This window comes from Anomalospiza imberbis, chromosome 1, assembly GCF_031753505.1.
Source record: "Anomalospiza imberbis isolate Cuckoo-Finch-1a 21T00152 chromosome 1, ASM3175350v1, whole genome shotgun sequence".
Taxonomy (NCBI): Eukaryota; Metazoa; Chordata; class Aves; order Passeriformes; family Viduidae; genus Anomalospiza; species Anomalospiza imberbis.
Genome location: NC_089681.1, coordinates 27,173,054 through 27,200,013, shown reverse-complemented (window position 1 = coordinate 27,200,013; position 26,960 = coordinate 27,173,054). Strand labels below are relative to the sequence as shown.

The window sequence follows — 26,960 nt, the reverse complement described above, 5'->3', positions numbered from 1 at the left end:
TTGTGTGCAAGGCAGAGCATCACTGGTGTCACCTCTCCCTGGAACTACCACAGATTGCTCTGAGCTGTCAACGCCTGCACCTCCGCAGTAAGGCACATGTTGTGAAAAAGGGCAGATGTGTGGGGCTCTCCCTCCCTTGCTGTGTGAGGCAGCCTGGGAGGAGGCCCTGCAGGCACCCCTCTGACCATGGCAAACGGTACCAGGAGGAGCCACTGTAGCCCCGTAACATCTAAAGAAATCTAAGAACCTTTGCCACATGACTTGAGGAGTTTAACTAGCAGTTTCATACTCTGTCATGATTGTAATACAAGAGAAATTCTGAAAATAGCACAGCTTTTTTTTTTTTTTTTTGATTCTGCTGCCAAAGAAAGAGATGGGATATCTGGCAGCAGAAAGATGCTGGTTTTTTCAATAGGAGCACAGCTGGGAGACAGGGAAGAGTCAGAAGTGGCACTGGACATTAGGGCTCTAGGCTGCTGCTTACTTTGGCTTTAACTTTTCAGACCTGGTGCATGAAATTAGGGAGGGACTCTGAAAATTTGTCCCCATAAATGCAACAGTGAGAAGATTACTCAAATAACAGGAAGGTCTCTGAATTCCTATACACTCGCAGTATTACAAATATGAAGTTTGTACAGCAAGAAAGAAATTTATACAAATGGTAAGTGCAACAAGAAGAGATCCAGCTGGTGGTAAACTCATTCAGATTCATAGAAGAGCAGAAATACAGAACCTTGGAAAGCCATGTGCTCTAGTCCTTTGGAACTAAGTTGGTCAATGGCCTACACTAAGATCATTCTGAGAGCTTTTTGTCTAACCCATCCTAAAAACCTCTGGTGAAGGATACTTCATAACTTCCATAGGAGCACAATTTCAGCGCTTCAACAGCCAAAAAGAAGTTTTCTCTTATACCCAGTGAGATAATTTTGGTATAATTTAAGCTAATTTATGTTTGTTCTTATCCCATTGGCACTGAAGAATTACTTATCATCATCTTATTTATAATAACATTTTATAGCAACGGAAGGGAGAAAAATGTTTTTCATCTTACTGGGATCAGTAGAAGGAATAATTACCTCCCACATCTTTGTCAGCTCCTGTGTGAATGCAACCCAGAGTAAAATTTGCCTGCTTGGCTACACTATGAGATTTTTTTACTCAGTCTGTATACATACTACTTTTTTTGTCTTTTTGTGGTATCCTGTAACTAAAATTTTGCCTCTTAATAACATATTGGTACTGGTTGTATCATTTCATTGATTAGACTGCAAATGAAAGTGTTAATAATTTAATTTTGTAGTCTAAGGAAAAGTGGAAACTACTGTAAATATGAAGGGTTGTCCATGTGCTTAATCTTTCTTTCTAGAACAGTCCTGATCTTCTTTTAAGAATGTAATTCCCACCCTGCTGGAGAAGCATAAAGTGTTATAAAACTCAAGGGGTAACTGCTATTGTTGCAAAAACTTTTATTTAAGGCTGAATGAATACTTGGATTCTTCCAACTTATTTATTTATGAGGGAAGTTGATTCATTAATACCAGAGGCATCAGATTCCGTCCTTCTACTTTGAGTAAGCTTAAGAAGGAATAGTCCCAGAGGAGATCATTAGCCATCTTCACAAATGGAAGATTCTTAAAGAAAAAAAAAACAAAAAAAAAATTAGACCTTCACTAAGTCATAGATTTCAGATTTCAGGAAGAACCCATTTCTGCAGTGGTACAGAATTAGTCACCATGAATACATATCCACTGTGGTTTCAGTTGGAGGGAATCTGTAGCTTCAATACTTCAATGTTTTATAGAAGTTGTTGCATCTTCTTTAGTCTCTCATTTTTCTCACTTGCAGGGTGCTATTATAAAAAAACACAGCAGAAAAGGGAAAATGAATCCCAGAATTAAAATAATAAAATAAGATACTATTCTTATGCAAAAGTGTAAAAGTGTTTTGGTTTTGGTTTTTTTTTTTTTTTTTAGTTACAAAGTTAGAAGAGTCTCTCTGTTAATCTAGAAAAGCTAGGTAATGAAGAAGAGGAATGAAAGTGCATAGGCTGAAAATTGCCTGAATTACCTGTATTTTCGGGCAGATACAAAGAGAAAGAGAGAGAAAAACATAATTAAAATCTTATTAAAAACACCCCATGTCAAGTGTGGTTTTGTGCCTTCATAATGATTTACCTCTCAACTCAATAAATAATGGCTATCTAGAAACAGGAGGAGCCCATGGCAATTAGAAGAATAGTACACAGAAATCTTATTGTTTTTTTTTTTACTTATTGTTACGAGCCAGGCTCTAGGGTTCATGAGGCCCCCTTACTGCTAACTAATGAATGTGATGTATTTTAAAATCAAACCCATTATTCAGTTAAAAGTCAACTATTAAAATTTCTTCCTGAAAGTAGAAGTAATGTTTTGCAATCAGTTGTTCTGCAAGATATTTTAACATGGTTTGGTAAATTTTCCCTAGCTCATGTGTACTGCAAGTCTAATAATTTACTGTAGGCTTCAAAAATAGGATTTACCTTCTGGCAGAATTTTGTTTTGCGCCCATACATCACTATGATTTAATAAAAGTTTTCTTGATATACCCCTGTGGCATTCCTCATCACAATATAGTCTTGTTGTTACAGAAATGAAACAACAGAATTGAAAATAAAGGCCTGAAAAATATGTTGCTATTGTGTGAGAAATGGTCTGTCCTCTGTGGCACCTGGTATAACACATGGACCTGAGTGGTACTCTCTACTTTCACAGACTAAAATTAATAAAGGAAAACGAAAAAAAAACCAAACCAAGCTTGTAATAAACGTGATCCGGGATGTGAATGAACAGATCATTTAAAGGAAAAGTGAAAGGTTTATTAACTGTTCTGTTAAAGGAGAATTTGGTACTTTGCATGTTGTTCTCCGACTGGCCTGCACTGCTCTTACCACTCCTGCTCCAAACAAATCTCAGCAGAAGGAGGGAGAAAGAAATATTAAATCTAGTCCACAAACTTGAATTCAGTGGTTGTGCCAGAAAGACATTTGTCTATACCCAGATGACCATTTATATCTTTGTCTGGATGACAACATGTATGATACATGGGCAAACAGGGAGGTAGAATTGCAAGCATGCATGGCAGACTGAAACCCAAAATATGAAATGGATCATATTTTTTTGTCAGGCTCAAAGCAGGAGAAGTTAAGTGTTCCAGAATGAGGAACAAACCCAGCGAAAAGATACTGAGCTGTGTTGTAGAAGCTCTAGACTACATGACAGCAACTACATGTAATAGCTGATAGTTTAAATGATTTATAGAAGCCCATTATATGTTATGATTTATATTGCAATAGGGTTTAGCGTTATGTAACTTCCGGATTCCTCAACTGCTAAAGAAAAGAGAAAGGATCACCCACGTGAGTAAAAATGTTATGAATCCTGAGTATCATTAAACATGATATTCCACACACAGAACACTGAGCTTTAAGAAATACTAGTAAACAACATTATTTTCAGTGAAACTCCTGGGATCAGTACCTAATGATCTGACCTAGTTCAGCAGCTGATATGCTGCTGATATGCTGAGCAGTTGACTCATGTCTAGCCTCAGTCAGATTATTGTAGCCCAAAGAGAGAATACAGCTTGTAGAAGTCTCAGTTTGTGCCCATGGGATGTTTTTGATAGGCTGCATTTCTTTCAGTTCTGATCAACTAATGGTGAAACTTTGAAATATCGTAATATTTACTACATTCACTTATCAGTAAGAAATCTGCCTTTCACTCATTTTCAATATTATCTTAGAATTTCATTGCTGCTTTGAAAAACCAAAGGTGGCAAGGAGAACATTAGGGGGAAGGTTTAAAGATCAAAGCTTAGAATTGCCTATAGAAACCTTACTATTGCTGTTAAGAATATTATTCCCATAGGACATTTTTCATTTTCACCAGAATCCAATTTTCCAAAATTATAGTCAAAAACTTAAACCATCCAGGAAATGCACTGCCATGCTGCTGCCTGAACAGCATAAACAGATTTAGAAATTAACATATTTAGTTTCTTTCCAAGCTGTCATTCTCAGTGACACTGGTATAGTATATGGTTTTCATTTAATACTTGGCCTGAGTATGCTGTATTCCTTTGGCATATTTCAAATCATGACAGAGGCAAACAGCACAGAATGCAGGAAAGGTTCTATGGGCCTAGTAAGGAAAACATATGCATAACTCTTATTTGGCTCTGACACTAATGAAACCTCAAGCTTTGCCAGCTATTGCTTCATAGAATTCTTGATCTGACACAAACATGTGGATGGACATGTCTTCAAAATCCAAAATACTGCTTTTATGGAGAAGAAAGTTTTGCGAGATGCATTAAAATAAATTTTTAAAGAGCTGCGAAGAGTGTAAGCTAATCTGCTTAATGTGAGGATATACTATTTGTAAGTCTCAAGTGGTTCACATGTTGGAGTCCTATAAAAGACAGACCAGAGGTGAAGTGATAAACAGAGAGTGGAATAGCTTTCTAGATAATTTCTCATGACTTTTCACACTCATTCTGATTTTATATAATTCCATTTTCCAGAAAAAAAATCAGTTTCCTTCTGAAAGTCCTTCCTTTTCCAGTGTGCATAGAAGTAATAAAGTCATCCCTAACTATATATACAGAGGCATCTTTCCATTGTAATTCAGCCCATATCTGTGTATATCTATCAGAATAGCTGCTGACTGCATGCATAATTCAGTGATGGACAGAATGCCTTAATGCAGCAATGCCATTACACACCAATGTAATATGGCTGAGGATGCAAACTTAAGGAGCTGAAGACGCATATCCTCCTGCAACTGTAACTAGTCATCAGGATAAAAAATCATACAGCAAATGTATTGCTCTGCCACAGTTCCTGGAGCATTTCCTGAAGCTCCTCTGGTACAGGTGAGCAGTTGGCAGATACTATGCACCAAAGGACAGGTTAGATGGAACTGCCATGGTTTATAAGCAGAGGATGAGGATCTGGAAGGTCAACATTTAATGTCCAGATCTGCCACAGATTAGCTGATATATGGAGGATAATTCAGAGAGCTATTTTATGGTCTGTTTTCTTCACATGCAAACTTAGGACAGTATTGCTGTGGGTAAAACACCCTATTGGGTCCTTTAGGCACAATGATTCATGACTGTGCATGCTCAGAGCACCAGAAAACAGGAAACAAGAAAACCAGAAAACAAGGAGTTGGTCAGTTACATCCATGCTACTTTACTCTTTAATCTGAGAGTGCTTTCAGGGACTGTGTTTACACCATACATTTGAGGAAAGCTGTAAAAGCTAAGTAGACTGCATTGCAGTCTTCAAATTAATTTTTTCTGCCCTCCAGTACAGAGCCGATGCAGTAAATTATATTTCCGCTTTCCATTCCCAATACACAGCAGAAGTTATAATGCCATGTTCATATTTACAGTATGTATATCCTTTTAAGCCTCCAACTACTGCAAAAGGGTCCATCAGTAGTGATGGAAAACTTAAAAAGAATCCGACAGGAGTTTACATTTGTAAATCTGAAAATGTTACAAATTTCCAAATATTCTAATTCCACTGTGAGCTGTAAAAAAGAAAACAACTCTCCCACACACTGATGCTGACTCATGCACTGCAGGATTACTGAGACATGGCATCCCTGGATGATTATTCAGTTACTCAGGGAAAACTGTAGGATAATTGTCCCTCTCTTTTCATGACCATTCATGAAAACACCTACTGAATATTTTGCTGCTGCTGCAGGCAAATTCTCTAAGCTGTGTTCTGGCAGGAAGATACTCCTCCTCTTCTGTTTTATCGTTTTGATCTTCAGAAATGCAAATGGTCTGAGAAACATAGTGAGCCTTCTATCTGTCCAAAAGCTAAAGAAAGACCGTATCTATTGCTTTTGGGTGCTTCAGACAGAAGGCTGTAAAATAGTTACTGCAGATTGCTTTTAATTTACTATAGACACATGCTGACTGTTGAGTTTCTAATGTGCAAGTTTGAGCAACAGGAAGACAACAGTGAGAACAGAACCTTGCCTGTTACAGATGCATGTCAGATATTAAACAGATATAATTAGGCTATTAATTACCATGGAATGAGTTTGCAATAAGTGTTTGTTTTTATTAAGGGTTTGCTTAGTCAACATGAAGAATTCAGACTTTCATGAATTGCAAAGTGATTTCTGAGGCTAATGATAATTAGAGTGTTGAAAGAGAGGGGTAGCCCTTTTCATTTAAGAAAAATAGAAAGGAACAAAAGGGTTGACTTCTGGAAATTACTTCAAAAGTCAGTCTTGGAAACACGCTATGAAATGCTCACCACCCTCACAGAATTAGATCTGAACCTCCCCTCAACCTAGTTTTTCTGTTGGCATATGCTAAGTGCCCAACACCACAAGCATTCATACACATAGATACCCATCTATACCCTGTATAGATTTTCACTGGTGCTTACTGGTATTTAATAAGTGCTTTAAAATAGTGCTGTCAATTTTACAGAAAAGATTAAGAAAACTCTATTCCTTATGGCAAAATTATATTTTCTTAGGACAGCTATTTCCTTAAACACATCAAGTTCAGAGTGATTTCAAAACCCAGGAACATTAAACCTGAAGGTTAATTCCAACACTCTGAAGAAATCTCTTTGCTGTTTCTTGCTCCTGTGTTATGTACAAATCCATCTAATTCCCACTCCCTGCCCCCAGTCCCTTGCTCTCAGGTAAGTGCTGTGGGCATGGTTCTCCTTTATCCCTTTGTGCTGGAATCCAGCCAGCATCTTCCTTCCTGCTCCAAGACCTTGTTTGACATTCAGGCTCCTCTGCTCCCCACCGCTGCTGACTCTGACAGCTCCTCTAAGAACATTTCAAAAACCAGGCTGATGATCCAGTTTGCCTCAGGCTCTTGTACACCCAGCAGGGAGGCACAGGTTTGATTTTAACTGTGATTGCCGTGAAAGTTGTTATGTGCTTGCAGTTAATAGGTGTATTATTAAGTCACGAGGATCAGGCCTCAGTGAACATGCCCTCACTGGCCTGTGATGTTGCACTTACTGGAAACTGAAACCACAGTATTATTTCTATTCTACTCAGTGCCAAATATACAAACTTTCACTACTTTTTGTGATATATCTACAGAAAAGCCGTCGTCTTCGCTCACAGAATAATTTTTAAATGTATTATTTTAAATCTCAGTGTTCTCTTGGATTGGTATAAGTAGTAGAAATTGTGCCATGAAATTAAGGGTGTAAATAAAAAATACCTTAACAAAAGCTTCATTTCTGCACAAAACTTCTTTTTGGTGGGAAGCCATTTTTATTTTAAGAAAGTAATCTTCTACATAATGTTTATCAATATCTAGACAGCTTTCTCCTTTTCATTACCAGAATGCTCAAAAGAGTCAATGTTCTCCAGAGGAGAAGGGGCTGCTGTTCCAGATGCCATCAGATCTCCTTCAGAAGACAACTAAATACTTATTCAAGATTGCAGACCACTATACTGAGGCCAATAGACCTTTGTCATTTATACCAGCTAGAACTGTAAAGTATTTGCTGCTCTCAAGGATTTGCATCCTTCTCTATTCTCTAAGCTCCATATTATGCCCAAGCCACTTTTCATCAAAATAATTTACTTTCTTCTATAATCTGTTGTTGTAGAAGGCATGTAAGACACCTATTTTTCTGTTATTTCTGTCATATTAAAAATTGTAACATTAAGAATTGTAGCATTATGGAAGAAAACACATTGGGATTCTCTAAGATTGTCCAAAATGAGCTCTGGTCTTCCTTGCTGCTTTTTGCCTGCACATGCACACTGTTATTGCCCTATTCTGTCATTTTTCTCCCATTCCCATTGTTGCTATCCTTATGGCATAGTAGGTCTTTCAGAAGATTACAGCTGACCAGACTAGAAGGTCACCCTTAAACAATTATAGCCTGTGAAAATGATAGAGAAATTTTTTTTGTGCACCAAATTAAAGACTGGCATTTTGATTTAAAAAAAGGCTACATTTTACTGTTCTTCACACCACACTTAAAATTCTTTCACATCTATAATTTTCCTCTGCTGAATAAACCATGTGCTTGATGTCAGCTCAGAGTTCAACTGAATCTACACTTGACTCTATCTTGAATATTGAGTTTTTAATCTTTTTTTCCTCCTCTAAAAATTGTGCAGCATCAGCTGAGTTCATACTGTGATTGAAAGTTAAAATCTTGGCTCTATGAAGTCAGTGGGGATTTTGCCACAGGATTCAGTGGGGTTAAGGTTTCACCCAATCTATTTTATACATATAATTTCTTTTTTGTTCTATCTTAAATACATTCACTGCAGCTTTTAGATTTAGATCGCAGATGAAATGCTTTACTTTCTTTGTCAGAGAAAACAAAATAGGTGCATTTGAAGCAATACAGTCTGATGCCTTTTAACTACTTGAAGAACAGCAAAGGACAAAGCAGGGGGAAAATCTGGGTTGGCTTATCTATTAAACTTTAATGCTTGGTATCAGGTTTATTTTCCAGACAAAATTGTGTTATCGCTGAAAAAGTAAACAGGATACTTTTAGAACTGTATAAAGTATAGGTATTGATTTTCTAAAACATTGCATTATGCAGCTCTTGCCTGAAAAACATTCTGGGTATATCATCGAGCAATGGTCTAGCCTTTGTTCAAAGCCTTACTTGTCAATTTTTCTGATGAAAGCACCAAATTTAATCCAAAACCAGCTCAGTTTCTGTATAAGTTACTTTGCTCTTCCCTGTGTTTAGAAATGAAATTAAAATGTCTTGATTTGAGGGTTAAAGCAAAGCTGCTGTCTCCTTATCAGACTGAAGAAGAAAAGAAAAAAAAGCAGCCTACCCTACGTAAAGAAGAAAGCCTAGCATGACTTGTAACAAGGAAAGCAAGTGCTTGGAAATGTGTTTTTCAGAAAGGCTGCTCAAAAATGTACAAAAAATTGATGGAAATACAAAGAGAACAGTCAGTCTGCACTCAGATTTTTCTTAGGGGAGGGGGAGGTGTGAAAAGACACATTTCAATTATCTCAGCTGGAGAGCCAGATATTAGTTCAATATCTCTTGGAAACCTTGTTTGAAAAGCAAGAACACATCACCTGCAGGATCAGGGAAAAGGAGGGACTTGCTACCCACACTGTGGCTGGGGAGCAATGCGAACCTTTCCTAGTGCAGTGTGGGCTTTGCTGATATCCCCTGTGGGAAGAGGTCCTTACTGTGGCCTCTGCTTCTGTAACTCATCCCTTTCAGATGAGGCTGGATCGTACCTGAACTGGTTGTTGATCCCCTTGGGAAAAGGAACTTTACTCACCTGCTGCACTTTAAAGCAGAGCCCCTAGAGTGCAGAGGTGACAGAGGAGTAAGGATGTCATTCAAGAAGCAAAAAGCAGCAGGTGAGTGTGCCTTGGATATCACAGAATCGCAGAATCACAGAATCACAAGGTTGGAAGAGACCTTCAAGATCATCAAGTCCAACCCATGTCCTGACACCTCAACTAAACCATGGCATTGAGTGCCACATCCAATCTTTTTTTAAACACATCCAGGGATAGTGACTCCACCACTTCCCTGGGCAGACCATTCCAGAACTTTATCACTTTTTCCATAAAAAAATATTTTCCTAACATCCAATCTATATTTCCCTTGGTGCAGCTTGAGACTGTTCTCTTTTTCCATCAGTTGCTGCCTGGAAAAAGAGACCACCCCCACACCTAACTACAGCCACCTTTCAGGAAGTTGCAGAGAGTGATAAGGTCACCCCTGAATCTCCTTTTCTCCAGGCTAAACACCCCAGCTCCCACAGTCATTCCTCACAGGACTTGTGTTCCAAGCCCCTCACCAGCCTCATTGCCCTCCTCTGGACACGTTCAAGCGTCTCAATGTCCTTCCCACACCGAGGGACCAGAACTGGACACAGCACTCAAGGTGTGGCCTCACCAGTGCCAAGTACAGGGGAAGAATGACCTCCCTGCTCCTGCTGGCCACACCATTCCTGATACAGGCCAGGATGCCACTCAGCATTGTCATGAGATATGTGCAGCACTGTGGGAAGGGAATGAGTCTTCCTCGGTCGTAAACCAACCTATTTGTGTGACTTTGCTGGTTTTTCTTATCATAAGGTCTTATTTTAGCTAACAAGCTTTTAGTGTACTTGTTCCCCTGTAAGTAGGATCTTTTTCACCAGTCTTCCCTTGGTTTCACATTTCAAATGGATAATATGGTGGCATTAGCATGTTACCTGATGCCAGAAGAGATGTACTAGCACACCTACCAGACAAAAGTGATTGCTGTACAGGCAGACACAAATCAAAAATACTAAAGCTGTAAGAAGACAGAAGGAAAAGAAAATAGAAAAATTTACAGCATCATCCGTGCTACCATGCCTCTAGAAAAGCTGTAAAAAACTTACACTGTACAAGTAATTTGGGTTTATTAGCTGTGCATATAGTACTCTTATGGCAGAGATGCTGTGATAGTAACTCATGCATAATGCAAATGAAGTGTAGGTGTCCAGTATATCTCGTTTCACTCTTTAACTCAGTTTTTTTTAAACATTAACTTTGCACTTCATTTAATTGCATTTAATTTTCTACAAATTGAAGAATCTTGAATTTTACAGTAAGTATAAACACAGGGTGAGGAGAGACATACAAATATCTATAACATCAAAACTCCACATGCAAATACTTACCTGGTTTCTCAGTTTGTGCAGTGTCTGAATTTGATACCTATAGGTTTCGACTTTGGATTATTAGGCTTTATTTTTAGCTATTTAAAATGGTAGAAAGAGCTTGGAGGCATAAGAAATAACGACTCAACTCCCAACAGAAAAAAAGTGTTCTATAAAACAGCCATTTTTCATACAACCTCAGAAAAAGTTGTCATTTTATTCTTACTTATACGACAGTCTTCATTCTCTCTGCCAGCACTTTGAGTAAATCTCACAACTGCAAGAAGCCCTGGAGTTCAGGTTCATTCCTCATGCTGGGTTTTCATATTGGCCAAGGGAGCACTCAGAAGCATATTTGGGACTAATGCTTGCTTTTTGCAGCAGCTGTGGCCCTTTTCCTCCAGTCCTCCTTTCTCTGCCAACACTATCTATTCCCTACCTCCCCTCAAACAGTTCCTGTATGTATTTATCACTCTTATTTTTCTTGTGGCTACATATGTAAACAGCTGCAAAAAATGAAGTTGATATTTTAGTCTCAGAGTGGACAGGTCTGTAGGCATTTCCATTTCCCTCTGCTGAAGAGATGTGAGGAGGTAGCCGAGAAAATTTTGTTTTCTGCTTTCACATGTTATATGCTTAAGGTCAGTGGGTTTGGCATTCCTAGAGAATAGAACTGTTACAAATAAACCTTACAGAGACAGGGGAGATGTGTTCTTTATGAAGCTGAGATTGAATTAATGAAGGCCTTTGAAGATTAGGATGAAGGCCCTGAGTACAAAGAACCAACAAGAAAAAAAGCTTCATTTCCTCTGGCTATGTGTTGGAAGGCTCATCCAAGTCACTGGGAGGTGCCTCAAAGTCTTGTAGTGATAACAATCCTGTTTGCATGAACCCTACATGTTTCTAATGCAAAAAGAATTCTAGCCCTGTTCTAGTAGCTATAGATGCTTTCTAGGAAACCAGGCTAAAAATACTAGGAGATAATATTACATCACTGCAAGATAAAGTCTCCAATCAAAACAAGTTATATCAAAGCTGATTTTCATCTACCCTGGTAAATATTTGAGGATAATTCTATATCACTGAGATGTTCTTGCTGACTTAGCTATGGTGGGGCAAGAGTCACTGACAGCCCAGGAAGAGAAACATACACATACATACCTGTAGAACAGGTTAGTGGTCTCTAGAAGACATTTGTACACTACCTACTTACAGCTGTGCAGATGGAGAGTTAACTATGGCATTGAAGTCCTACGTGTGATACGCTCTGTTTGCAAGGAGCCAGGACTTGCTGACTGAATAGATGCAATGCCAGTGTTTTAATGGGTTGGGCTGCATTAAAATGAAAGTGCAATTAATGGGCATAGCTCATTGAACCCTAAGAACACTGAAGCCTGAAAAGAGGCTCAGAAACAACTCCTATTCAACTGAAACTGTCTCAAGTATTTCATCACTCAGTGATTAACAGTTTCATGGCTATAAAACAATAATTTCATAGGCATCTTCAGTGATCTGACAGTAACAGAATTTACTATTACAGCTTCATTAAAACTTCTCTTTGCTTGTCAGTATTATAGCACAATCTTGCTCATGATAGTATGACCACAACAGAGAATATTTCCCAGGAAAGTGATTTCTTTCATTGTTGCTCCAGTCTGTATTTGTTCCATCCGATAATTTGACTCTATTCAGTAATAATTAGTTTCATTTTTGTGGAATTCCTGTGAACAAACTTCATCTTAACTTCACTACTGGAATTTAGTAAGCAACAAAGAAAAGCCTTTTATGTTTCTTTCTTAATGATACTCTGAACTGTACCATTTGGTGTACTGGTTACAGTAGAAGGATCCAGAAAACAGGATCCAGTCACAGCAACACCTTGCCAGCAGCCAGATCTGTGTTTTCTGATGAACTCACAGCAAGCTGTTTCACTGAAGACTATTTCCTGAAGGCTTCAGCTGATTAGCTTTAGAGAATTCTTAGCTTGAGCAAATACTATGTACCCTTGAACTGCTACTACTGAAAGCTCATCCAAACACCCAGGTACCTTCCCCATCCCATGCTGGGACAAATCTGATAGCTTGCAGTTCCTTCTGGGCTCTTCCTGATCTCAAAAGCTGTCTTGTTGAAAATGTAAACAGCACCTGCCATCTACTCTAGGTAATGAGTTTATGGCACATACTTTATAACCATCTGGAAATTCACCATCTACTTCATTGTTGCTGATGATAAATAGTGTGTGTTACTCAGCTGAAAATTTTAATTTTCTTCCTGATTCTGTAGTACTGTAGAATTTCACTAATATACAAGTGTTTAGTATCTTCCTTTTTCTTTTTTCTTTTTTTTTTTTTTTTCCAGTGCACAAGCAAGCAATAATCACATATTCTTGGATCCAGATGAGAGGAAACTCTTCCTTTAATTTCCTGCACTGCAGCTGTCCTGTGCTGAAGTCATCAGCCGTACGGTAGTGATGAGTTCTTGCTGTGGGAGCACTATCAGCTTTGTGCAAACCTCATGGAAGTTTCTGCTAAACATCACAGAGATCACACCTACTCTTCCTTAAAGTTTGATAGCTTCTCCCTTTCTGCTCCACTTCATCTTTGCTTAGCCTTCTGCAGAAAACTCATGAGACTCATAGGGTTTGTGAAACTAGGGGAGAGTCCACCACAGCTGCTGACAGATGCATTTTGAGGTACAGATACCAGTATATTAAAAGAAAGCATTACCATCCTGCACAGTGGTGTTCCACCAAGCAGGGGAACAGCCCAGTGACTATGGATAAATCAAAATAGAAACTCATTTTGCACAGACCACAAAAGGTCATGTGTTCTTGGACTGAGCTGAAAGAGAGGGCTTTTTCCCCACTGAATACTGGCTGAGTGTAGTATTAGTTCCTCTGTTAAACTGGAAACAGACTCTGCTGTCTGGCATGCAAAATATTGGCAGAAAGCAGGAGAAAGGTTTTCTCAGCAATGAGTTGCAGGCTGTGCACCTGTACTGGGTGGACTGAGGTGGTTCAGGATCCTGTGTGACATTTTTGTGTGCCTGCAGTTCAGGGGTGAGTTTTGTTTCTTGGACCTCATGCCATTCCAGCAAAAAGATTGTGTTATGAGAGCACATTCATATTTCAGAGCATTAGCTTGAAAGCAGCATAATCTAAATGTGTACTGGGGGCCTGGGTGCTATATATGCTGTAGCTTGTTATTCTGCACTTCATTGCAGGCTGCTACTAGAAAACAATAATCACAATTTGATTTTTTTTTTAATGTTGACAAGAGGTTGTGAATATGCAGCAAATGTGCTGTAAGCAAACCGAAGACCTGCAAGTAAAATTTAAAAAATCCTGTGGTTCAAAATGTAAGTGCAAGGAAAAATGTGACCAATCAGACATTACTTGGAAGACCTTGGTAGAAATGTTTTTCCTAGAGATCCCATTCTCTACTCCCAGGAAAAGATCAGGCAAGATACCAGAGACCAATAGACTCCTAAAAATAATTTTAATTTTTAAGAATTTTGAATGCCTATCATGCTCCACAGACCATGTCAAAAGAAAGGCAGCAGGCTTCCTTCTGGATCAGACACACTTCTAGCTCTAAAATGGGGGAGAGTTGCACAGCCTCCTCAAAAACTGTCTTTTCACACCCACTGAGGGGTTTTAAATCCATAAAAGCAGCAGGGTTAATAACAAAATTAATGAGGCTTAGGATTCATACTGTTTAGGATGCAAAAATGCCCAAAGCACAGTCAGTGATGGGAAACTGAAATGAGTTCACCATATGGCCAAATTGCACATTTTTCATAGGGAGAGTGATGTAATTAAACTCACTCACATGCAGGACATTATTCACAGGCTAGAGGTCTACATGTTCTACTATCAACAGAAATTCCCACATTTGGCTTGTGCTATCAGTAGACAATTCCTTCTAAGGTTAATTTTTACTGCCAGAAGACTATTATGTGTATTTATGAGACTCTAAAATTTAAGAAAAGGTGATTTTCCAGGAATGTGGTGAAAGGGAATTATTTGGTGCAAAAAAGAAGGAATTCAGCTTGCCATGTTCAGATATTCTGCAAAGCTTAACATCACAAGAATCTACTCTCAGACTGTATTTCATTGCATGTATTTCTACATGTGTACCTCATGTATGAACAGACACATGTATGTACATATATGCAGGTATATAGGCATGTATAAATGTATGTAAGCAATACGTGCAAATTTGTAAGTGTGTGTGCTTAAGGTAAGGCTGAGATTTGCTTCCTCAGCGACAGCAAAGTTGTACAAATTGTATTATGTAAACTAGCGGTTAAAGCATTCACTACCTGAATCATATTTTGCACAGCTACTACTCAAAAAACCACCACTGTTTTGGCTTCTTTTCTTGTTCGGGGGCTGGATCAGATTTCTACTTGACATAGCATTACACTTCCGTTTTTGGGATTTTTTTGACAGCGATACAGCATGAGCAATTTAGCTGCTATCTGCTGGAAGACAACTTGCAGCTGTGTAGACCCTATTTTGAAAGCTTTTTGGGCTAGGCTGGAGTAAAGAAAGGCACTCATCCATATACTGCTCTAATGTCTTATCATTATAAACAAGATTTGAAGGATACTGAAAGTCTCATGAAGGTTTTGTAGGAAGCTGACAGTGTAAAAAGCAAGTGTTTCACCCATATATCTATTAGAATCACAGATCTAAGCCAACCTCCTGCTCAAATCAGAACTAATCTGAACACAGACTGTGTTGTTCAGGGACATGACCAGTCATGACTTGGAAATTTCCAAGAGTGCAATTTCCACAGCCTCTCCACAAGCCTATTCCTATTGTTGCTCCACAGCACTCAAAGATTTTTTTTTCTTTTTTTTTGCCACAATTTCTCTTTCTGCAGCCTGTATTTGTCATGTCTCCTTCTTTCCCTAAGCACCTCTGAGGAGTCTGTTTCTTTCTTTCTTTTGGGTAACTTCCCACTAGTCATTAAGGACAACCAGATCTCCCCTTAGACTTCTCCATATTTAACAAGTCCAGGTCTCCTAATTTCTTCCTTTATGCATTTATGTGAGTCACCTAATTTTAGTGTATCTGTGCTGTTTGCAGTTTATCCATTTCTCTCTTGTACTGGCAAGCCCAAAACTTACCACAATTTTCACTAGAGTTGAAATACTGAAATTTCATTAACAACCTAGATGATGTAAAGGCAGAATTAATTGCCATGTAAGTCAAATATTGGGTTGAAGGTGTAGCAGGTGTTAGCAGTTTCCAGTAGCAAGTCAGCATAAGTTTCTGAGAATCTAGTTCAGTAAGAAGTCCAAGATCACACAAGAGGTCAACATCTAAATAATATAAAAGAGAAAATTTTATAACAGAAACTCCTCTTTCTCTGTTGGTGGTTTGTGCTAAGCTATTTTTGTTCCTTGCAAGATGACTGTTTCATACCTTCGTGATTTCAAACAAAGTGTTTTTTAAAATTGAAATGTCATCTTGACTGGAAAAAAAGGATCCAAAAATCACCAAAAGGAAAAGCCTGTGACAGATTTTTTTCCCCCAGCCTTGCCTAGACTGTTGATTCTCTTTTTAAATTCTATACAGCTTGGTAGTATATGCAAAAGGCAGACAGGGAGCATGTTGACAATTTCAAGAGAGGAACTCAAATTTTAGTGTAACTCCCTACAAAATTATTAAGATATGAACAATTTCATGTTGTAAAATTCCCTGGTGTTCTTCTCATCTTTTAGTTGCTGGCATAATATGCACTATTACAATGTGGAAATAGAGCAGTGCACTCACCTTTAATAAGCACGCTGCTAGTGGACTTGAAATACAGTTGCTAAGTGAAGCAAAGATTTACCTTTTCAACTAGTAATCTTTGTCTCAAATACAGCCAGAATGTCAATACAATCTTTACAAAAATAGCTGTCCCCCATAACTTCAAAAAGATAAGTCAACCATTAAATAATAAATTTTAAAAAATGTTATTCTAACACCTACTCAGCATTCTAGTCTTACCTGATTCTGACAAAGACAAATGTTGATGCTGATTTTGGTTTGACTGTAATATACGACATTGGTGCCACTAAGACATACCTGCACATATGCACGTTCTGCAATGTTGCTTTGGAATATTTCACATTGTGATATCAACAGAAGATTCATCTCCTCATGTCTGAAATTGTATTTGTGAGGTTCTGTGACTGAGGCCAGACTGTCTGGGTAATAACCAACATAGTTAATGGGAGCAAGGACTCTCCTTCTCCTTTACTGAGGAACACAGTTGCAATCTCCTTGCTCTCTGGAGAGAGTAAGTCAACCAAAGGGAGAAAGATAAGGGATAGGATAGCAACACATCTTTAAGGTTTGTTTTTTCCTGCTTTGTTCCAGGAGATTATTGTCACAGGAAATGGAGCAGTCTCTGCAGTCAGAAAGATATGGACACACCATTATGACTGGCTTGCTATGGGGAGAACTCCTGATACACAGAGGCCAGTGGTGGCTGGACCTTTCTAAGCTCCTGATTTTTGTAGTAGTCTTAAATAGAAGGGCATGTCAGTCAGTGATACTGTCCCCTCTGTGTCACAATAAAAAATGAAGTAAACATGAGAAAGAAATAATCTTAATATGTTTGTAATATATTTTGAAAGGTCCTATAAGGTTATGAGGATTATCTGGAAAGCCAGCTGTGCTCTTCACCCTCCCTGTTCTCGATAAGTTCCTTACTCAAATGGAGGACAGGTTGAACGTCGTTTACTGACGTTTTGAACTTTATCTGCTGGTTCTTATCTCTTCTGCCACAAAAAATACGTACATGAGAACCTTAATTTCTGCACGTTAGCAGTAAAAAGAGTTAAAAGAAGAAACATGTCTTTCATTCAGCTGTTCTCAGACCTGAATGCTAATGAGTGATTACAGTCCAGAATATCAGAGAATATCAGTGTATAGCACACACCCCTTCCTTCAACAGAATTAAAGACCTGGTTGGTGCTGCATTTTTCTCAGTGTACGTGGTGCAGACTGTATCCTGTGTCAGTTAATGCTACACATCCACTACCAGGTTGCTGCTGCTATTGCTGCTGAAGTAGCAGCAACCCAAATAATGAGTGAGGCTGTATCACAGTAGGCATAACACACAGCCTAGCTCTGTGAACTGTCAGCCTCAGAAAAGTTACACTCAGGACCAACAAAGCAGGTTAAAGAAGGTGAGGGGGTAACCAATACACAAGGAATAGAAGACCTATGAGCCTAGCTCTCCTTGCAGAGTCACGTCCCTGCTGGAAACATTCCCTTCAACCTACACTTTGTGACTACATGGTAAACACAGGCAGGGGCCTTGTTATGTCCAAAGGGCATCTGGAACTCACAGTGAAAAACAGCTCACATCCATCAGCTCACCAGACATGCTGCCCTGCCCCTTCCCTCACAGGGGTGGCTGTTAACAAGCTCATGTGCTCACTGCTGGTGGGGAGCTTCCAATTGTTTGTGGAGCTCAGCTTTGGTACAAGAGCAAAAAAGGAGCAGTCTTGTTTGTGACGCCCCTCTCACTTTTAATGATATGTCTGACTTTCTTATCAGATGAATAATAAAATTAATAAGTGTTTTTTCTCTTAATAATGAATGCAAGTAAGATGAACATATGGTCCAGTTTTTACCTAATGTTAATTTTTAAGTATTTAGGATTTGCTTTCTTGGCACAGCAAGATAGTTTGATGCTCTTACAGACATTAAATAATCTACATCCATGGTACTACAGAACTGTTGTTCAGAACACATACACTGGGATCAGTGACACTTGCAGCTGAACAAGAAATGTCTAATTTTTAGTGCCTAACATGAGGCATAACATTATATTAAAGACTGTAACAATTCATCACAGGGCATGACAGAACTTTTAATGTTATGCTTTAAGCCACAGTTTCCAAATCTTTTAAAGTGTTCCACAGCTGAAAACTATCTTAAGTACCAGAAATAGAGCATTTTATGGAATATTGTTGGGAGAAGACATTTTCAGTTTTGCAACTGCATTGATGAAGCCACTAGCCTAACAGATGAAAGCATTACCATTATTTGAAATAATACTCTACATAACACCATATAGACTACAAAATACTCAACTGTGTGTTTAAAAAAAAGCCTCCTTATGCTGAAAATCTACAGTCAAAAGAGCCATGTGAGATAAGTTCAGTATTTTACTAGTGAGAGAAATAGTGGTGTATACAGCATTGTGGACAACTGCAATATTTTGGGAAAAGATTTAACATTACAAAGCTTGAAAAGATATTGTATTTAGTGGAAGTGAATCTTTTATGCTAATAGATATTGTGTTTCTTTTGGAGACAGACAAATATTTAGACAGTCCATTATTTGGAGGGAGGATATCCTCTTAACCATATGCCATAGTATTTATAAACAAAAATATTAAGAAAATGTAATTTCTGTGGGAAATGTTGGTGTTCCAATGTCAATATCAAATTGACATTGCCCTTTATTGTTAAAAGGGCAGTGAGATGCAGAGGTTTGGTTGCAGCTTATTGCAAAGGTTTGGTTGCATAAATTGCATGCAACTTTTGTTACTAATGTCATCATCATTAAAATCTGATTCGGTATTACTTCTTTTAAAATGTGCATTTTAAAAATCTAATTAATTACCAACATGAAAGAGACATTATTTTACCCTGTAGTGTTTGCGGCCAGGTCTTTGTTACAATATCAAAATTTCTACTGGTAGTTAAGAAATTTTGTGAGCAATTTAAAGGCACAGTGAAAGGGATGGGACCCATCATGTTAATGGAATTCAGGTTTAATGATTAAATCCTAGTAACTAGAGGGGAAGGTATACTTTACATACATTCCTTCAAGGTCCTAGGTTCTGTAATTGCTGTGCAGTTTAAACCCATTACAAATTCTCTGAAGTTGGCCACTCAATGTTTTTACTCTACATTGCATAACAGCTCATGAGCTGCAGTGTGGACTACAATGAACTCCTTCCTGGTAGTGGAAGCACTGAACATACTGGTGTTCAGTGAGGCTTCTACATGCTTCTCAAGCCACTGCAACAAGTTACTTCTGCCTTATGCCAAAACCTTTGCTTTGGCAGGCTTCACTTATTGGCAAATTGCCTGGGTAGAGACAGCTGTGAGATGGTATTTCTTTACATTTCAAGTCAAGTAGCACTTATCTGTGCACAAAGGGCAGTGCTGGTAGTACTGAAGAGAGGAAAAAGAAATAAGAAGCCATTTGTTAATTCTAAGAGCTTTTTCTATAACCAAATAAACTATACTATGTGAATGAGTTCATAACTCTGGGCACAGGGTGTGCTGCATTAGACAGCTGTATATTATCCATTCTGCTGGATCAATAGCACTGAGCACTGGGTCATGTATTATGTGGTTTATTCCTTCTTTCAGTCAAGGTCAGGTCAGTTAATTTGGCAAGCATTTGAATGATATTTAATTAAAGCCAATTCAACAACAATTTCCTCGTACTTTTTACCATTACAGAAAGTATTCCATTTGCTAAAAAAGGTTCTTGGTTGGTAAAAAAGCTGATATTCTTTAACTTAATTTCTGCCCTGAGGAGATCCGTTTTGTAAAAACTCCAGCTCAGTAGTTTTGAATATGTGCCTTATGGAATGTTGTGTAATTACTGAGGATCATCAATACCTGTAGCTGCATTGTTGTAGCTCGTATGATAGGTAGTTTTCAGTTGCAGACCCTGGTGTAGAGGACTAGAGGTTATGAAAAGGATGGTTAAAAATCACATGTTATGTATAATATGTAAATGGAGATGTGTCCCTGTCCTCCACTCTACATGAGAGTTCAGTGCAAAATAACAAAATTCCACCCTTGCTTGGGTGAAATCTCAGGGGAAAATACATTGAAATTGTTCTAAACTTGCAAGCTTTTAATATCAGTGGGAGAATAAGGTAAAAAAAGGAGTGTTTCTGAAAATGCCAGAAGAATGTAAAATTATAGTGGTATTTAAAATACTGAATTTAATAGTTCTGTTAGAAGGAATGACGTACTTTGAACTTCACAATGTTATGTTTACATGCATCCACATGCTGCATCTAGTGTGGGCTACAGAGATATACAGCATATTTAACATCTTAATATGGAAATTTTACTCTTTTTTTTGCAACACTATGGCTCGCTTGTTCCTTCTGATGAGTTATTTCTGTGTTACTGCACATCTGTGATAATGCAGTCTTCTGGGGCTAATCTCTACAACTTTATCATACTGAGGCCAAAAGGCCTATCCTGCCCTAACACACAGATATTTTATTTATAGGCCAGTGGGACGGGATCCTTCCCATGCTTTATCTTTTATAACAGTCCACATAATGTGGTATCAGATAGGGTAGAGCTTGAAGTTAATTTCAGCTCCATTGAAAACCTGTGGCATGAGCCCTTAAATATAAAGGCAGAGCAGAAACAAACAGTGGGACGCTGCAACAGGGGAACAAACTCTCCTGCCAACATCTCTGAAGCAGCTGCCTTTCTTGAGGCAGAATATGTTAGCACTCATTAAGTTGGTTACTGCTATTTCCTTAGAGATCCTGCAGTACAAATTACCTGAAACATGCAGAGTGTCACACATCTTTAAAAAATTCCAGGGTGTCCTTACAGTCAGGCAAACAAAATGTATCAGGGTCATGATTTCCACATTTCTACTTGGCTTTTAGCAGCTTCACATAAGGAGTAAGTGTAGCTGAGCCAAATAACCAGAAATTCATTTTAATTTTACACTGTGCTATCCTAACCTCCTGGTTATGCTACCAAAATGTACAGGCTAATTTCCACTCTTGTGTAGCACAGGAAGTTGCAGACGGTACTGGAGGCAAGGCACTTTGACCTGTAGTGGTCCTACCCCTGCCTCACAGAGAAAACCCAGGATTCTCTCACAGAGAAGACCCAGAGGCCTAAACTGGGCCTCTGCTAAGAAAAGAAGGTCAAGAAGATCCCCTAATACCTGCTGTAATTCTTGCTGAAGTCCTATTGGCATAATTTGGTTTTTGACTTGGGTTCTTCTGCAGGCAGCCCATAGTAAAAGCCTTGAGACTGTTAGTTGTTTTTGCCAGCTGAACCACTCTGATGTTTCTTGTGTAGTATCATTATATGTACCTATGTGAATAGTGGTGGTCTGAAACTCCCTGATATAGCACTTTATATTTCCTCTCTCTGTCCCAGAGGCAACAGCTGAATCTTGGAGAAGTGGAGACCTCACACAGGTTGCGTAGTCCTGTACTAGTGATGAAATTAAATCCTAGGAAAGAAAAAAAAAACTAAACCAACCAAACCAAAATACCAGAAGCAAGTAAAAATATAATTAAGAACTGACACTAATTTTTCATGTTGAAACATAACAACAATTTTAAAATTTGTTATGTTTCAAGATGAAATAGAATAGGTTTTGGTTGAGATAAGGCATCCATGCTAAATCATGCCCTTGCCTGCTTAGATGTAAGGAAAAAAAAATTTAAGCCTTTTGACCTTGCTTTTTTTGAAGATGGTATTAATATTGCCTGAATCAATGTTCTGTGTCCATGAATAGTTATTTCACACACTTTACGGAGATTCAGCATTTATATTTCTAGAAGCTTTAACAGCCTATCTCAGAACTTTAGAAATGACAGATAAAAGGAAAGCTTTCAAGGTTGCTTACTGTTTTGCAGGACTCAATTCTTTTATAGCATGCATTTTTTTTATTTATCAAAAACATATTTGACATTGCTAAAGAAAAAAAAAAAGATGACTGAGAACTACATTTTTGCACTCAGGTTCATTTATTTCATTTAGCTAATTTTCTAAGTCATCTCTGTGAGTTCAGCTGCAGATTTTCTCTCCTGCAACTTTACATTACTGACATTTTATTTGGGATCTTGGTGAAAATCTTCAGGCTCAGAGGTAGTGTGACATTCCTGGAGAATCCTTTTCCTATAGTCTCAAATTATAAAATCATCTCAGGCCACACACTGGTTGTGCAGAGCCCAGGGTACCAGCAGCAGCAGCCACTCCTGTAGTGGGAAAAGTGTATTCCAGCAAAACAAAAGTGCCAGTCACTGGGGAGTGTGATTAGCAACAATGCACATGGGGATAAAGACAGCAGCAGATAAAGCACTCAGGGGACACCCCCGAAGAAGAACCACCAGGCAATGAGCATGTACAGGAAGAAAGGAAATTTTCTTTAATATATCTTCCACTAATGGTATGCACTTTTATAATAAAACATCCTGGGAAGTGACAGAACCACACCGTTTAGTGTTGTTCTGGGAGCTACCAATTTACACTGAAAAATGTGTTTCTCATTCACAGTTTAAAAACTTCTCTTTTAAATAGCTTAATCTTTAAAATAATGAACAAACAAGTCTGGTTTGCCAAGCTGTTATATAATACTACTACATTATTTTAATTTGCAATTTTTCTGCCTTTACAGTATCAAAGGTGCCATCCACTTTTGCTTGTATTTGTTCTTCAGTAGTTTATTATCAAACACTACAAAGTAGCAATTTCTTTTCAGAGCATATAGTATAAAAAGTGAGGAAAACAAAAGGGTAAAATCTCCATGAGAAGGGACTAAGAGAGGGTGTTTTGCACAGCAAAGAATCTCCTGTTTCTGGATCTAAAATCTCATCAAAGGCAGCAAAAAACGTCACCCTAAAAGCTCCTTAAGTCATTCAGTGACAGATCAGAGCAGTGCACCAACAAATCCATGACCTGCACCCTGGCAGGAACAGACAGCAATGAGGCATACACAGAAAGTGAGTTGACTGGACTGAGACCACTTTCCTACAGGAATTCAGAGAGGACCTGTCTGTTTTTCTGTCACACACTTCAGACTAAGTCCTATAGCAACTCCTGTTTGTGTGGTGTGAAGAATTGCAGTGTGCAGTCCAAAAATCACAGAATCAAATTTTTTCCCAGGTATAGCTATGAGGTGTGTATAGCTCAGCAAGGCTAAATCTTACAAGCCTGGACAGCACAGTCTTGCTGGGCATTCAAGGTTAGCACAGGAGCAGCATCCTTAAAATGGACAAACCCTGCAGAAAGCCTGATGCTCTGGTGTCCCAGGCAGTCCCAGCTACACGTGAACTTAAAGCAGCCCAGAGAGCAGCATTCCGTAAATGCAAGACAAAGCTCAATGCGATGATAAACTGGGCTCACTGCCTCAGAAGTTCAGCAGTGTAGCACATACATCATAAACCACCACAGCTCCATAATCATGTATAACAAGGTGCAGTGTTTGATTTCTAACAGATTAGCAGCTCCTACTGCTTGTTCTCCACTTGCTGTAAGAGTCTCATCTGATCTCACTGGCTTTTGCAATAGCAACAACAGAGTGAGAGTCTGAACTCCAGGGATCTGTGTTAATAAAACAGGATTAAGATCTTCATGAATCTTGGTTAAAAGCTGAGGATTACTACTTCAGATATAAACAGCGTGCACAGATGAACTGTTCAAAAGCAACGTTTCTTTTGGCAATTGCTTTTAGTAATGAAAGAAAAAGAGAAGAAAAATTATGTGACATGGATGCCAAGGTGTCCACAAGCAGAACATTTCTCTAAGGGGTTACCAGCCAAAACTCTGTAGGTACTTCATCCTAGAAAGACCAATATAAATAATTTCTATATGAAACCACAGCTAATATTGAAGAATTTAACTGTTATTTCCCAGCTCACTGCTTGTGGTTAGCAGCTAGACTTTCATCTCTTGGATGGGGCCTCCAATAAGGCCCCAGCCCTCTGCTTAGTGCAGATGTTCTCTCAGGCAGAGCAGGCAGGACAGGAGTCCTTTCTCTATGCCATGCTACCAGTAGTATCTTTTCCGAGGTATTTTAACTAAATTGTAGAAAGAACTGAGGCTAGACTCAAAAGCATCAAACCCACCAGAAAGCTGTGGGAGTTCAGAGGCTTGGTGTTTAGTCAGAATTTTGTGCATATGGGATGAAAGAGGGTTCAGAGAGATTCTCTACAACTCTCAACATGCCTGACTAAACTCATCAGCCTCTTGACCTGCACGCTCCTGTCAGCTCTCCTCACTGACTGCTGCAAGGGCAAACACAGCACATTCTGCTGACACCCTGAAACACCTCGGGAGGGCCAGAGATACAGAGTTTCCCTCGGGATCTTCTCCTGTGTAATTTGACTATGGTAACACAGATAAAGTGGGGTGTTGTATTCAGAAAAGCAGAAGCTAACTATTTGGGGATTCTCCAAATTCAGGACCTGAAAGTCAGTAATCAGTGAACACAAGGTGAGCCTTTAGCATGAAGATTTGCTTTTGAAAATTTGTCACACTCTTTTTTTTCTCCGTTTATGACTCATTCTCTGTCCTGCCTTCTTTTCTTAATATTAAAAAAAAAAAAAAGAGTAACCTGCAAATTACCATTAAAAAGTCTGAAGTTATCCTAAAGAACATTCTTTGTATAATTTCACACTGTTGCCATACATTGTAGCAGATAAATTATAACAAGTATTCACTTACCAGCATGCTCCAAACTAAGTAAACAACAAGTGTCCTGTCTTGATGTAAATTTATTTATTTGCTGACTGAAATCAAGACATGACAGAGATGAGTTTCTCTGATGCTCTCAGCCCAGAAAGACAGTGGGAATTTGAACAGAGACTTCTCTGTCTGATCAGCTCAGGGGGTTGGATGAAAGCAGAAAGTAGCTATTCTAAAAATATATATTCATAATATAAGCCACAAAGAAAGATGGCCTTTTTCTATCCGGATTGTAAAAATCCATGGGAAAGAACTGATTTTTCCCTTGATCCTCATCAAATGCCATTAGTGGTTGCTGCACTTAACAGAAGTAGGTTTCCTCTCTGTATAAGGAGAAGCTGTGTGTGGGAAGCAGTGAAAAAGCCTGAGGTACTTCTTTCTGAGTGCTTCTGCAAGTAGCTCAGTCGAGCTCACAAATGTCCCTTTAAACTATTTCAGCTTTGAAAAATCAACAGGAGAATCTTAATACCAGAAAATAAAGTATTTAGAGCTACTGAACCAAAATTTTTTGAATAAGGGATTGTAAGTGCATGACCACATGGAATTTTAAATTGCATTAAAAATGTTTTATGTAACTGTCCTTCCTGTCACATTTTCAGACCTCCAGTATTGTTTCAGAGAAATAGTCCTGCACAGTGAGTAATAATACATCACGGGACCCTGTTCCCATAGATCAGGATTTTCTTAGTTTAATCTTCACCTCAACAAATATTCCCTAAAAAAATAGAATAATATTCTTAGTGTCATGTGCTGAGTCTTTTGAGTCACTTGGAAGAGTAAACAGAGCCCCCCTGCCTGTTCCTGCTTCCTTTGACTCCTGCTTCCTTTCCCACGTGCTTTACTTCTCTGACTGTTTGACCCATGCCTGGGCTTTAACAGGTTCCATTGTCCTCTTTTGGCTCCAACAGATAATGAGCCACCAAAATGAGTTCTGCCACCGGGAAATCATAGCTGAAACTTTTCTACTTTGTGGGAAATATTTCCATGTGGGTGCCAGAGGCACTGGATCCCATCCACAGAACAACATAGTCTTCTATTATCTTGACCTTTTTGCCTCTTCTTTTATTCCCTATACTTTTTTTTTTAGCTACTGGATTCTTGGCTAGCTTTACTATTTGCTACAGATTATGCTTGTCTTAAAATTTAGTTTTTTAACTGAAGTATTCTGAGGATAGAAATGTTTATTTCAGTCAAGATAAGAGCTAGACTTAAAGAAAAATATTCCTTTTTATTTCCATCCCTCCAATGCCTAAATCCAGATTTTGTTCCTCAAAGCAGTTTTTCAAGATGAAGTGAGTTAAAAATATGATAGCTCAGAAAATGCTTCTCAGTTTGATTGCTGCTTAAACAATGTGTAAAATAAGTATGTAGCAAGACAACAATGCCACACTTAGGGGAATTTTTCTACTTTGAAGTTACATGTGGCTGGTTCCTGTTTGAATGTCACTCATGGCACGGCAGAATATCATCTATATTTCTCTTTTCCCTTCTCCCACTCAATTACCAAAAAATTATTTTACTCAGTGCTCCCTACCCTACTGTGAATACATTTTCACCATTAGATATATCTGCCAAAGACTTAGAGTGAATCTTAAACAGTAGAACATAAAATTAATATTAAATATTGAATGCTGTGTGTTAAACAACAGTTCAAGAATGATACAGGAAGTCTTGTTGGTAATAAGTGATCATATCCATATGTCAAACAGTGATGATGCTTATGCACCTTGATGCACATAATAAAACAGATATTCAGAAATTATAAAGCCCTTGTGTGATGTTTTGTGATTT

The 26,960-nt window shown here is 38.4% G+C and overlaps 2 long non-coding RNA genes across 2 annotated transcripts in view; one reads left to right on the top strand and one right to left on the bottom strand.

Annotated features, from left to right (window-relative positions):
• Positions 1-1,225: 1,225 nt before the first annotated feature.
• LOC137471361 (uncharacterized) lies at positions 1,226-22,026 on the bottom strand. Its single transcript, XR_010997543.1, has 3 exons — positions 16,759-22,026; positions 15,813-16,007; positions 1,226-1,849 (listed from the first exon to the last, which is right to left on the bottom strand). It is a non-coding gene; the product is annotated as an uncharacterized lncRNA (long non-coding RNA).
• Positions 12,988-26,960, top strand: part of LOC137471356 (uncharacterized) — a 31,637-nt gene continuing 17,664 nt past the window's right edge. Inside the window, exon 1 of the long non-coding RNA XR_010997541.1 lies at positions 12,988-13,140. This is a non-coding gene — a long non-coding RNA (uncharacterized lncRNA). The remainder of the gene's footprint in view (positions 13,141-26,960) is intronic.